This window comes from Anastrepha ludens, chromosome 3 (genome assembly GCF_028408465.1).
Source record: "Anastrepha ludens isolate Willacy chromosome 3, idAnaLude1.1, whole genome shotgun sequence".
In the NCBI taxonomy this organism is placed as follows: Eukaryota; Metazoa; Arthropoda; class Insecta; order Diptera; family Tephritidae; genus Anastrepha; species Anastrepha ludens.
Window position 1 is genome coordinate 8,933,986 of NC_071499.1, and position 13,510 is coordinate 8,947,495.

A 13,510-nucleotide genomic window follows, 5' to 3' on the forward strand; every position below is an offset into this window, starting at 1 on the left:
GCAGGAATCCACTTGGATCCCTCATGCTTCTCACACGGTCAATTATATGTTGCCTGCTCGAGTCGGGAACCCTCGAAATCTGTATCTTTATGCACCGAATAATACAACAAACAACGTTGTTTACCAGAATGCATTGAAATAAGATAGAAAGTAGCCATTTTTGTGTTAAAAAAATACTAAGAGTATTATTTGCATGCTGTGAAATGACGTCAAAACTTTAATACTTTCATATTTTACATTTATAATTTCAAATATTTAAAATGTTAATAAAAAGTGCAAATTCCATCATTCGACATTTCTTGATTCCTACAAAATATGTTGTTCTACAACCATCTTCTTTCACGCGAGCGGAGCCGCGGGTTAAGGCTAGTACATGTATAAATATAGACTTACAAACATACATTTAATACATATATAAATATAGGCTTACATATGTAATACATATGTACATATTATTATACTATAATTAGATATAGGAAAAATAAATATAAGTATATATAAGTTATGTTGCCATACACCACCACACTTCCCAACGTCGCACCCTGTGATCACATTGCACTACACGTGAGTTCAATGCTCCAATTAAAGTTCACACAAGAACTTTCGCTGACGCGACACACGCGCAAGCGATCAATTGCAATATCCAATGCTTGGGAATTGCAAGGCCAGCATATTGGCCAACACGCGCAACCCAACGATTGCGAAATACCAGCAAGTGGTGGGAACTGCAACGTTGGCGAATTAGCTTAGGTTAAGAAGTTAGTTGGTAAGAATTATAATTTGTAAAGTTCAGTTAGAATGAGAACCGCAACTAGTGCGGAATAAAAATTATATGTGAACAATTGAAATCGCGTTTTTTATGTTATCGGTGAACAGTTGGTTCACCGCATCTTTAACTTTTTGGAAGCCCCTATCGGTCAGGGCTTAAGTTATATATAAGTATGTAAAATACATTGACTTGCGTTTTTCTTTTATTTTCTTTTTTTTCTATACGCTTTGTGTTCTACGCATTAATAAAAAAATCTGTCTTGCATTCGAATACATTCAAAACCAACCCTCTAATTTTTACGCGTTCTCACTCATTCAATTCATTGCTTTTCGTTTGAGTTGAATGAGACATTGTACGACGCTAGCGTACTCACTCACTCAAATAAATTGCGCGTCGCATTCGAATTCACTCAACTCTATTTGCGCATTGTTCATTCGAACGTCGATTTTCCGCCATTCATGCAGATGTTTACTTTATATACAACGTTCATAGCCTTCTTGTCATTAGACAATAGAAACATGTTTTCTCTAGAGGTTACTCTTGAAAGAGCGACATACCGTTGGCCATGTGAAAAACAGTCAACACTCAAATCTAAGCCTGCAACGTTGAAGGTTTGACCCTGAAATTTATTAATGGTCATTGCAAAAGATGTCTTTACCGGAAATTGTAAGCGTTTAAATTGGAATGGTAGATCCGATGGTATCAGAGGGATTCGGGGAATCAATACATCTTCTCCGGTACCACATCCTGTGAGTATTGTGCACTCTATTGTGAATAAATAAATGATAAAAAAATGTATCGTAAAAATATCAATAGCTTTTTTTTTTATTCATCGTCAAAAAATGCTCGAAATTCGGGCCTCTAGACTAGAATACCCCTTAACTGGCATAGTAATACCAAAAACTCCCTTCTCCTTACCTCAAAACCTCAACACATGAAGTTGGGAAGAAACAAGATATGTATAAAACCAAGTTGCGAAGCGTTTTATGCACGGCAAGAGACTAGGTTTAAAACTATACCAAATTATAAGATGAAGTAATCCCCATATTTAAGGAAGTACCACCCGAAGCTTTTATAATACGTACTGATGAGCTATTATCAGAGCTCTTTAAATAATAGATTATAAAATAATAAATAGGATGAATACATTCTAAACTAAAACTAGTAATAAATAGGATGAATACATTCTAGACTAAAATAAAGTAAGGAATAGCGGTTAAGCAGTGAGGTGTTTTCTCAAATTTGTTGGAAAGGGGGTGATGTAGTGAGTACCCTAACTACAAGTATAACAGGAGGTGGTTCTATAAATGTAATAAATTTACACACTTAAGTTTTTGTATGGTGTGAACACACCTTAATATTTTTTTTTAGCAGAGTAGAGCATTTTGCAACCCTATTATAACATTATTTTGTTTCTTTTTCCATATTGCTTTAGAATACGGTATTTTGTTAGTAAGCTTGGGTATATAAGCCCAAGCCATACTATAAACGGAGTTTTCTATATGCGTTTTCGCATTATTCAGAAGTGGGATAATAAGTTAACTTTAACAGTGTGAAATTCAAACTAGTGATTTAATTAAAATTATTGGCTGAGATCTCGCGACGCATAGAAGTTTTAATAAAAACACTGGTATATGTACGAATATAGTATATAAAAAAGAAATCATTGCTGTCGTATAACCAGTAAAACCGATCGAAGCATTAAAAGTGAAAAATCTAACCCATTTTTAATGCACTAAGCTAATTAGACTTTTGGTAACAATTCCCAATTGTGATATTTTACCAAAATTTTGTATTAACTAGACGAATTCTTTCGATAATTAAACTTACATACATTAATACATGGAAAGCGAATACGTCTCATATGTTTGATTATTCTGCCAGTTCTGCCAATGATCCTTCAGCAGCCTTTGCATTCCCATTTATGTTGTTGTGCACAATAATTTTTTCGGTGCACGTTCAAGTAGATAAATGTTTACTGCTACCTTGGTGCCACAGCATTTGTAGCCCCATTTGTAGTGGAGTGCATAGCGATGTTTTCTCTGGTTGAACAGAGTGATGGTATTCTATCACAGCAGTGTTTATAATGTAAATCGGTATGACTTAACGTAGGGACCACTTTGCCTGATTTTGGTATGATAATTTCAGCAAACATAGAATTTAAAACGATAATTTGTTTTAATGTTCGCCAGGAAGCCACAAATATTATTTTGTCACGTTTAATACTGGTCGCACTGAATTCGCTAAATTAACAGGATCTAAAAAAGTAATATGAAAGTTCATTAATAGGTAAAATGAATTCATTTTATTTTATATTCACCTTAAATGCACAGTTCCTTCGATTGGTGGATATCATTTTTCGACGACTTCGCCAGTCGCCCTTCAATGATAGGCAGAAGAAGACTACCAGTAAGATTTGAAGTGGCAATTGTAAGTGTCTGTAATAGACAAATTAAATGAATTGATAAAAGTATAACTAAAATAGATTACAATTTACTTACTCTAAAACACTGTAGAAGTCAAGAAAATACAAAAATAGATTTCGTATTTTTTTAGACTGAAAGGTGCATATTGATATGTTCAGAATCATTTGATCACAACTGAAAGTATAACAAAAAATCAATAAAAATCCATATAAAACTAAAAAATTGTTTTTCTTAATTTCTTTAAATTCAGTCTCGACCATGGAAAATATGGTATTGTTTAAATTAAGTAATTTTGGTCTATCAATAATTACTTAGTCGCGCCATAAGTTCTGTTACAAGTTTACAAGTTAACTCCATTATAGATATGAAATTATAAACTTTTTTTTTTTAATGAAGTCAGTTTTATTTAATCATGTAAATACTGAAAAAAAAATTTGTAATTGGTCATCATTTGCTTTTACACAAGCCTTCAAACGATTAGGCCATTCTCCAAATTTCTGTGAGGTTTTCGACAGGTCATGTTCTCCAATCCCTACCACAAACTGTAATCCAATGGATTCAGATCTGGACTTCCAGACGACCAATTTTCTTATTTTGTAACCACTGCTGGGTGGTTTAGCCTTATGGGTTGGAGTAGAATCTTACTGGAGGATCCAACTGTCTCCATTGAAGAGAGTACTGCTCAACTGCCTCACCACGCCTTGTAAGACATCCTCCTGGTACACTTTTGCCCCGGTCTTAACCTCTTTTTCGCAGAAATTAAGAGATGTAACGTCTTGACAAGACACCACCCACCAAGCCGTTACTGAGGCTGGATGCTGATTACGCTAAACCGTTGGAACAACATTTTTTGCGTCTTTAGAAGTTTTAGCACAGATTTTGTCGTTTTGATTATTAAAACCCTCTTCAACAGTGAACATTTTCTCATCTGTGAAATGAATATTTTCATGACCGTTGACCGGGTGCCATCGAAGAAGCTGCTTCCCTCTGCCGAGTCTAATTTTCTTCTAAAAGATGACCAGTTGAGCGACGGAAGGCTTTTATATGGAGATCATCTCCAATTAGTCTTGACATGGATCTGGTAGATACATTCATTTGCTTAAAGATAATTTTCTGCTTTCTAAGGATATTTCTGCGAATTCTTTTTCGAACGGCTTTTGTGGATGTACTGGTTCAAACAACGCGAGAACGACCACTTCTTTTCTGTTGACCACTTCAAACGTTTGGGAAAAACGATTGATCGTGCGGTAAACAAACATTCTCGAAATATTAAGTCTCTTCAAAAATTCGTAAATCTCATTTGCACTTTTCTAATGCGATTTTCCTTAGCCCCCCTCCCACTCCATTGTTAACAAGCGAAATTCATACGAACAAAAGCAAAAATAACGGAACTTTTTCTACGAATTTGTTCTCGCCGCCGTATGCATTGTAAAATTTGTCACAGAATTTATGGCAACACTAAGTACGAGTAAATATTGTGAATGAAAAATATTGAAACTTTTAAATAGAAGCACAAGAAAGACTGAAAACAATCATTGCAGCATGAAAATTTTGGAACAATATGTGCTCTTCATCACAGAAGTAAGTGTTTTATAAGATTTTCGTTTATCTTTAAGTTTAAAAGTGCGTTCTTTCAATTTCAGATGGCAAGCGGAAAGAAACAAAATGGCAGCTAATACCCGAATTGAGCTCTCATCCTTGGCTATTAGATTAGATGAGATATTCGTTGACTTTTTCTGCATTGTTGTTGTAATTAGCAATAAAAACAAAAAAATCCCTTTACGGTAACGGGTTTAAAATAAAGTTGAAAAAATGGTAAATTGCGAGTCCAAAAAAATTAAAAATGAAAGTCACACTTATTTTCATCTTAGATCCTTTGTTCGGCCTTACTACAAATGCCTGTGATGTCACAATGGATCGGCAAGGGTCTAAGTGAGTTGGTTTAAATACCGACTGCCAGTTCTACAAGCCTTCCTAGACTCTTAAAGTTCTTTATAACTTAAAACCGTCCCAAAATAAATTGGAAAATTCTAAGGACTGCAGAATTTTGTCATTCCTCAGTCAGTTATGTTGTGCATATTTATATTACATATGCACATGCGTTTGGCTTACGAGTTTGCATAAAAAAATTTTTACGTTTTTAAATCTAAAAAAAATTATTATTACTTACCAATTGAAACTTAACGGGGGGCAACCTCGTGCAAAAAAAATTAGTAAAAGTGATGCTAGTTAATTATTCGACGATTGGTGTTACTTATAAAACAGAACGCAATATCTAAACATTAACCTTGCATAAAATATGACTATCCATATATTCTTCGGTTGCATTGCGTCTTTAGTCGAGCGAGGCCCACGCGCTTCGTTCAATTATGCTTCTAGTAATTCGCATTACGCCATCTTTGTTCAGCAAAATAAGTTTGTGCGTTTGTAAAATGCACCCTTCACATTTTTATAAGAAGCCTTAGGATTACTTCAATGAAATTGTAAGGAAATATTGGTTTCACGTTTTGTCACTAAAATAACACTACCATTGTTCAGTTAATACGAGTTCTTAAGGTATTTGTTGGCAAAACTCGTCATCTAACTTCACCAAACTGGTATATGAATGCACGTGTCACAGTTCTCTTCATCATTATTATATCTTTTTAGCAACCAAGCTTGTATCAAACACTTTAGATTTATAAATTTATATGCACTATTAACCAAACATCTAAATTGCATTTAAAAATTGCAAAAGTTTCAGCGCGGCAGTTGCCTAGGTAATGCAGCTGCACTTAGAAAAGCCGTGAATAATAGCGGTAAAGTGACAGCAAGTGTGTGCTGCCAGACGCACATGAAACTTATCGAATTTGAGTGTAATCGGAAGTGTTCTGAAATCTCTTTCCAAAGAAATGGAATACGCATTAACCGATCGATCGTATTTGCACAATCGGGTTCTGTAACTCCCGATTTACATACTGAGACATTGGAAATTCTCTTCTCTTATTTCATTCACGGTCAACCGACTAAAATTGTTTTCGGCGACATTTTGACGTTAACTACTTTAGCATCTTCGGCATCGGATATATTCTACAACCCGCTAACATGTTAAGCGTAGAATGGTCGTTAACAGTTTGTTGAATATTTCAATGAATAATGCAAACTGATTATATACTCGTAATAAATAATTTGTTGTTTTTTCTATTTAAATAGTTATATATGTATATACATTTTTGTACTTGAATAAAAAAAATTATATTAAAAATACTTTATATCTATATATATAAAAATCTATATATATATAAAGAAGTTACATTTCCTTGGTAATCTTATAACTCAAGAACGGGCTCACCTATCCAAACCAAATTTTTAGGCTTTATTTGGACTATTCAGTAGATGGTTTGTGTTTTGAAATTTTAAGAATCGGATACCAGGGTCTCGAGAAATAGGCCAAAACGTGAACCCGGGTAACCCTAGGATGTGTTTGTACAATATGGGTAGCAAATGGGAGCTGTTGATGATTGCTATAGTATAGAGTATTTTTAATGCCCCTCCGTAACTAGGGTCTCAAGATATAGACCAAAACGTGGACCTGGATAACCCTAGGATGTGTTTGAACCACATGAGTATCCATTGTAAGTTGTTGATAAATGCTAATGAAAGAGGACTTTTCTTTTCGCTAGGTAACTAAGGACTCCAGATATAGACCAATTGGGAACTCGCCTTCAGGTTAACAGATTGCATTCTTATGTACTACAACCAGTTAAAATGTTTTTAAAAATTCAGATCCGTTATCTACATATATTTCTCGAACTTTACGGATTCAAGGTCAAATATACCATAGAGCTGGGTCTTTGCTACCATTCCCAGATGGTGACCATCAATTTTTGCAAATATATTTTATTGGTGATGAGAATCGTGAATTAGATCAGCGCTGTGCAATTTCGACGAATACGAGAAGATCAATCGTAAATGAATTGCAAACAATGTTCCATCAACACAATGAATTGGTGAAATTGTTCAAAGTGGCACTCGATCTGATGCCCACCGATGGCCACAAAATCATAATAAAAGCCGATAAAACACAAATTGGGAGCACGCCAGACGATTCAATGTACCAACGATTGATGAAGTAGCTATTGTTGTGGTTGGTGAACAGTTTCAGCCACGAGATATTGTTTTGTATCGTAGAAATGAGCAATTACAACGTATTTCAGAACTCCATCGCTGTTATGATGCATTGCAATACCCCATTTTGTTTTGGAGAGGGGACGATGGCTATCATATCAACATACCAATGATAAATCCAACAACTGGTACATACACATTTTATTTTTGTTTAAATATGATTTTTAAATAATTTTCATACGCTAATTAATTTTTGCATCGCAGGTCAAAAATCAACGAAAACCGTCAGTGCGATGAATTTTTATTCGTATCGATTAATGATTCGCCCTCAAGAAAACAATTTTATTTTGCGATGCAATCAACTTTCGCATAAATTTTTTATCGCATTGCAAGTCATTTTGGACGCAAATATAATAAAGAATTGAATGCTCCAGGAGGAACTGGAAAAACATTTTTATCTTTATTTATTTTAGCATAATTTATTTAGCGTAAAAAATTGAAATGGAAATTAAAGAATCAAAGTTTAATTACAAGTTTTTATCCGCTCTTTCACCTTACCTGTATATAGGTGACCACCACAATAAAATTCAAAAAAAGTACAGAAAAGGCTATGGTGACATCTTTAGAAAGTATGTTGAATGAAAAAAAATCATCTAACTCAACTGTTTAAACATTTTACGAGTTCTATAAAGAAAACTTAATATGAAAAATTTCTTGCGATATAAAAAAACATTTCATGTATGGTGGTGCGAAGCCCACTGGGGAATGCTAGTTATATATAAATAATTAACGTAAAAATAACTTGAGTATATAGAAATGGAGAAAAAAATTAGAATTCAACATAAACATGCCCCATAAGTTTTTTTAATTTATGCCTACTTTATGAGCAAATATAATCCTACATTTCCCAAGCAGCGTTCTCATGTTTGCCATCGTTGATTTCTTCCGTCTGATTGAAAGCCAACACAGAAGTCACAACTTTCTCCCACAGAAGAAGAAAACAAATGAACCAACTGTCAAAAATTGCTTTAAGATTGGAAATACGAGTACGAAGCACAAGGCGTGTCGCCAGTACGGGCGACAAATTCCCTTCTCTCCTCCGCGGCTGTCCTTCTCCAATGAACAAAATGTTTGCCTTCCAAATGTTTCCCTGTGTAAATGAGCACTAATCCTATCGATTTTGCTTTTTTGGGAAATATGATCGAATCCGATTGTTCGGCGTATTTAATGTTCTGTACGTCGATTTATTGGTTTAAATATATCCGAAGAGCGCAATTTGTACAAGATTTTGAAACCGTCATTGTATTACACATATCAAATCAGAAGATGTGATCTAAGGCATTTATTGCAATTATGCAATGCAACAATGCGCAGGAGCGCAAGTTTATAGGGAATGATTAGAAAGATGCAAAATTTTGCAAAGGGAAATATTCAGTAGAATTGAACACGGTTAAAAAAGAAGGGTGTAAGAAGAAACCCTTCGGAGGCTTACAGTTTCTAAAAGCTCGTTCACATATGCAATAATCACCTATAAATCTGCCAAATTAATCTACCAATTCACATATGGCAGATTACCTGCAAAATCGACGGCCTGTTAATACCGTTGTGAACGGTTTCTCTTCATAGAAATTATTTTGTTGGCATAGTTCAGTGTTTTTGGTTTCTTTAAATATTATTAACGATATGAAGAAAATACAAGGAGAAAAAACTAGGGTCTGTCAGACTCACGCACGGTAGAAGTGAAACTTCTAAGTTGGTTGTTCCATGCATGGGAGCCCCGGTTTAGATCTCTCCCCCCTCTCTCGTGTTAAATTCAGGTTTTCATATTTTTTTTTCTATATCACTCCGCATAAATTTGTACTATTTATTTTTGTCCTTATTAGCTTCAAATTTGACACTTGGGTGCAGTGTTGCACTTGACGCTGACATTTCTTTGCACTTCCAATGGTATTTTTTGCCTACTTTTGGCGCGTTAATCAATTTGCTTTGATCACCGAAACGGTTGAAATGTCATTTTACAACCTTCTACTTCAACTATCGTCACTCGTTTGGCAAACGCACTCATTGTATCGCTTCGTCTCCTCCATACCTGCCATCTATTTACTTCACAGCAGTTTCTTATTGCTTTCCCGCTTACACACATTCAATCGGCGCTTTATCTGATACTCACACACAGCACTCATTTGCACGGGCTATGGCTATCTATAATACCCGTTGTCGGTTGTCGATTGTCGGTTGCCTGCATGTCGCCAGTCTACTTCAATGCTTACTTGTGTGCTATATACATTTCAGTTCATATTATTTCTCGCGAGTGAGCGACAGAGAGAGCGAATAGGCGAGAGTGGGAAGGAGCAGCTGCTCCTTGACCCCGCCCATTTGGCGGATTTCGGTAACGCTCCGAACTTACCGTTTCACTCGCCTATTTTCAATCTGCCTTGGGGCCCCCGACGCGCCTAAAGAAGTTTCACTTCAATAAATGCTAATTAATTGCGCAATTAATTGACTGCTAATAATAAACAGTTGGAGAAAATCCGTAAACGACGATTACTGAGGTTTCAAAAATGATGACAACAATACGCATGCGAAATTCGATGTTAGATTTTATAATAAGTAATAAGAGGACAAAACATTTATGGGCAAACGCTTTTTTCTGTAAAATTAATCCATAATTAATAATATTTAACAAACATTTTATTAGAAAGTTGGTGTTGCCAGACACCTCAAATAAGAACGAAGTTCATATGTAGGGCCGTTCGTTGGAAGGATGTTTGTAAATCTGCTGTACTTTTTGCTTTAGTTTAGCAAGAAAAAATTCGAAAAAAAAACCGCGCGATTTTCTGGATTATTTTACGCATGCATATAACCCAGCGGCCGCTGTAGCCGAGTGGGTTGGTGCGTGATTACCATTCGGAATTCACAGAGAGATCGTTGGTTCGAATCTCGGTGAAAGCAAAATTAATAAAAACCTTTTTCTAATAGTGGTCGCCCCTCGGCAGTCAATGGGAAACCTCCGAGTGTATTTCAGCTCCTCATTAAAATATCTGCCGTTCGGAGTCGGCTTGATACTGTAGGTCCCTCCATTTGTGGAACAAAATCAACGCGCACACCACAAATAGGAGGAGGAGCTCGGCCAAGTACCTAACAGAAGTGTACGCGCCAATTATTATTATTATCTATACTAATATTATAAAGAGGAAAACTTTGTTTGTTTGGTTGTAATGAATAGGCTCAAAAACTACTGGACCGATTTTAAAAATTCTTTCACCATTCGAAAGCTACATCATCCACGAGTAACATGGATTATATTTTATTCTGGAAATAGGGCTCGAGATATAGGTCAAAACGTGGACCCGGGTAACCTTCGGATGTGTATGTACAATATGGGTATCAAATGGAAGCTGTTGGTGAATGCTTTAGTCCAGAGTATTTTTCATGCCGCTCCGTGACTAGGGTCTCGAGATAGAGACCAAAACGTGGACCCTAGAATGTGTTTGTACAATATGGATATCAAATTGAAGCTGTTGGTGAATGCTTTAGTACAGAGTATTTTTCATGCCGCTCCGTGACTGGGGTCTCGAGATATAGGTCAAAACGTGGACCCGGGTAACTTTTGGTTGTGTATGTACAATATGGGTATCAAAGTAAAGCTGTTGATAAGTGCTTTAATACGGGGTAATTTTCATACCTATTGATGACTAGGGTCTCGAAATATATGCCAAAACGTGGACCCGCCGTGTCTTTGAACCGAATTAAACCAAACTTAAACACATTGTTAAGTAGGTATTGAAGATGATTTCCGTATAGTTTGAATACCTATTAGGAGATAGGGTCTCGAGATATAGGTCAAAACGTGGACCCGGGTAACCTTCGGACGTGTATGTACAATATGGGTATCAAATGAAAGCTGTTGGTGAATGCTTTAGTACAGAGTATTTTTCATGCCGCTCCGTGACTGGGGTCTCGAGATATAGGTCAAAACGTGGACCCGGGTAACCTTTGGTTGTGTATGTACAATATGGGTATCAAATGAAAGCTGTTGATAAGTGCTTTAATACGGGGTAATTTTCATACCTATTGATGTCTAGGGTCTCGAAATATATGTCAAAACGTGGACCCGCCGTGTCTTTGCACCGAATTAAACCAAACTTACACACATTGTTAAGTAAGTATTGAAAAGTTTGGTTGTAATTCGAAGCACTGGCAACGGGTACAGCGTTCTTTTGAACCAGCCATAATGTCGTTTACCTTTTTAACGCTTGGGGCGGAACTGAACTGTCAAATTGACAGTGTGAGTTACAATGTGTCAATATTTCTTTCTGATTTGGATGCCATAAGGAAAAAACGTAAGTGCAACATGTAAAAATTGTTTGTGAATTGTTTTGGAGTGGATTTTGGAACAGTGAATAATTTCTTACGAAATTTGAGAATTTAATGTGAAATCCGAATGAAATTATGTGTTCGTGGAAAAAAATTTTTTTTTCGTTTTTTTTTCTGAAAAATATAAATGGATAATGGTTAAAAAAGCTCCAATGCTTAATAAAACATATAAATTGAAACGAAAAATTCATGGATGATCAGGAAAAAAGACGATTGTTTATTCATATGCGTTGATTTGAAATTTAAAAACAATCTTCTGTTTTCCTGATTTTCAATTTATATTTTATATTTACTCAAAAACAAATAGAAAAACAAAAAATATTGTTTATGCCAAAGCGCTTGAATAAAGAATAAAGAAATAAATAATATGAAAACCATATATTTTCTGTTCTAAACCATATCTATTCTATTTTAGTGTGCCCAGCGAAGGGGGCCGGGTTTGCTAGTTTATTATATAACCCATCGATACTAGAAAAAAATTATATGGAAAATATCACAAAAACTAATAAAGTATTTAAAAACCAAAAATAAGTGTATTTTATTGCTTCGATTAACATGTTGAATCAAACGAAGTGCCGTGTGTTAAATTGGGAAAACACAAATTAATATATAATGCAGTTTGTTTGCGTATTTATGCGGAAGACCCCGTGGCAAAAAAAGTATGTGGATGTGTGAGTATAATTCCTTGTAATTGGTTGTTATCGCCTACATTCTTCTTCATAAACAAGTAATTCCCTTTCGTTTTGCTTGTTTATTCATCAGCACTTACGACACGGCGAATTCGGAAGGCGTAATCTGCTTCTCTATCATTCTTGTGTAAATCCCGTAATATGATGTAATTGACCCTCTAACACCTTAGAAAAAATTGCACTTCTCGCTACATTTCAATAGAGTGGCATTACCAAGCATCAATCAGTGAACTTTTCGCGCGTCATGCAAACAATGTATACATTTCTATTAACGATCTATTTAAGTTAATATTAATATTTACCTTGTTTTTGTGGAAAATATTGTTTAAATATATTGTCCTGTGTTAAGAGAAGCGAAATTTGACCCCTAAGTGTATTAATTTTCGTGTATTTAGTGATTAAAAAGAGCGAAAATATAACAGTGTTTTTTGTTAATACCTAACCATGAGCTGCTAATAAATTAAGAAGGTAATAGAATAAACGAGCGACAAAAATATGCAACAGAAAATATTACTTACGCTGCGGATGGCAATACCGTAAATGCTTATTTTTGGTAGCAATACAGTTGGTAAATTTACATCCATTTCCAGTTGCTGATTATGGTGTCTGAAGAGTAATACAGGGTGGGCCATATAGCGTTTGCTTTTTGAACCACCTATTTTTTTGAGAATGGTAACACAAATGACATGTCAAATGTGTTCATAATTTACTTAAAGGTTTGACATTTACGAAATGGGACGCTATACGCTTGAACAAAATTGGGAAATATTGAAAACCTATTTCCGAAGTGGTGAGTCTTCTCCTCAAACTGTGAGAAATTAAAAAAAAAAAAATCCAAAAATAAAAGATTTGTCAACAAGACAGTTTGTGGATCAATTTGTTAATCGTGTTCGTGAAAGTGGATCGTTAATGGATAAAACAACACGTGAACGTGCTGCTACAGTGCGTACACCCGAAAACATTGCTGCTGTAGCCGAAATTGTGCGTGAACATCCAACAATCTCAACTCACCATCTTTGAGGAGAATTTTGCATAAAGACTTCGGTATGAAGGCCTACAAAGTTCAATTGGTGCAAGAACTGAAGCCTAATGACCATCCAATGCGTTTTCGGTTCGCTCAATGGGCAGAAAATCGTTTGATC

The 13,510-nt window shown here is 35.4% G+C and overlaps 1 long non-coding RNA gene across 1 annotated transcript; it reads right to left on the reverse strand.

Annotated features, from left to right (window-relative positions):
• Positions 1 to 1,442: 1,442 nt before the first annotated feature.
• LOC128856988 (uncharacterized) lies at positions 1,443 to 6,014 on the reverse strand. The gene is made up of 4 exons (XR_008453883.1): positions 5,366 to 6,014; positions 3,271 to 3,369; positions 3,090 to 3,207; positions 1,443 to 3,027 (listed from the first exon to the last, which is right to left on the reverse strand). It is a non-coding gene; the product is annotated as an uncharacterized LOC128856988 (long non-coding RNA).
• Positions 6,015 to 13,510: the final 7,496 nt, after the last annotated feature.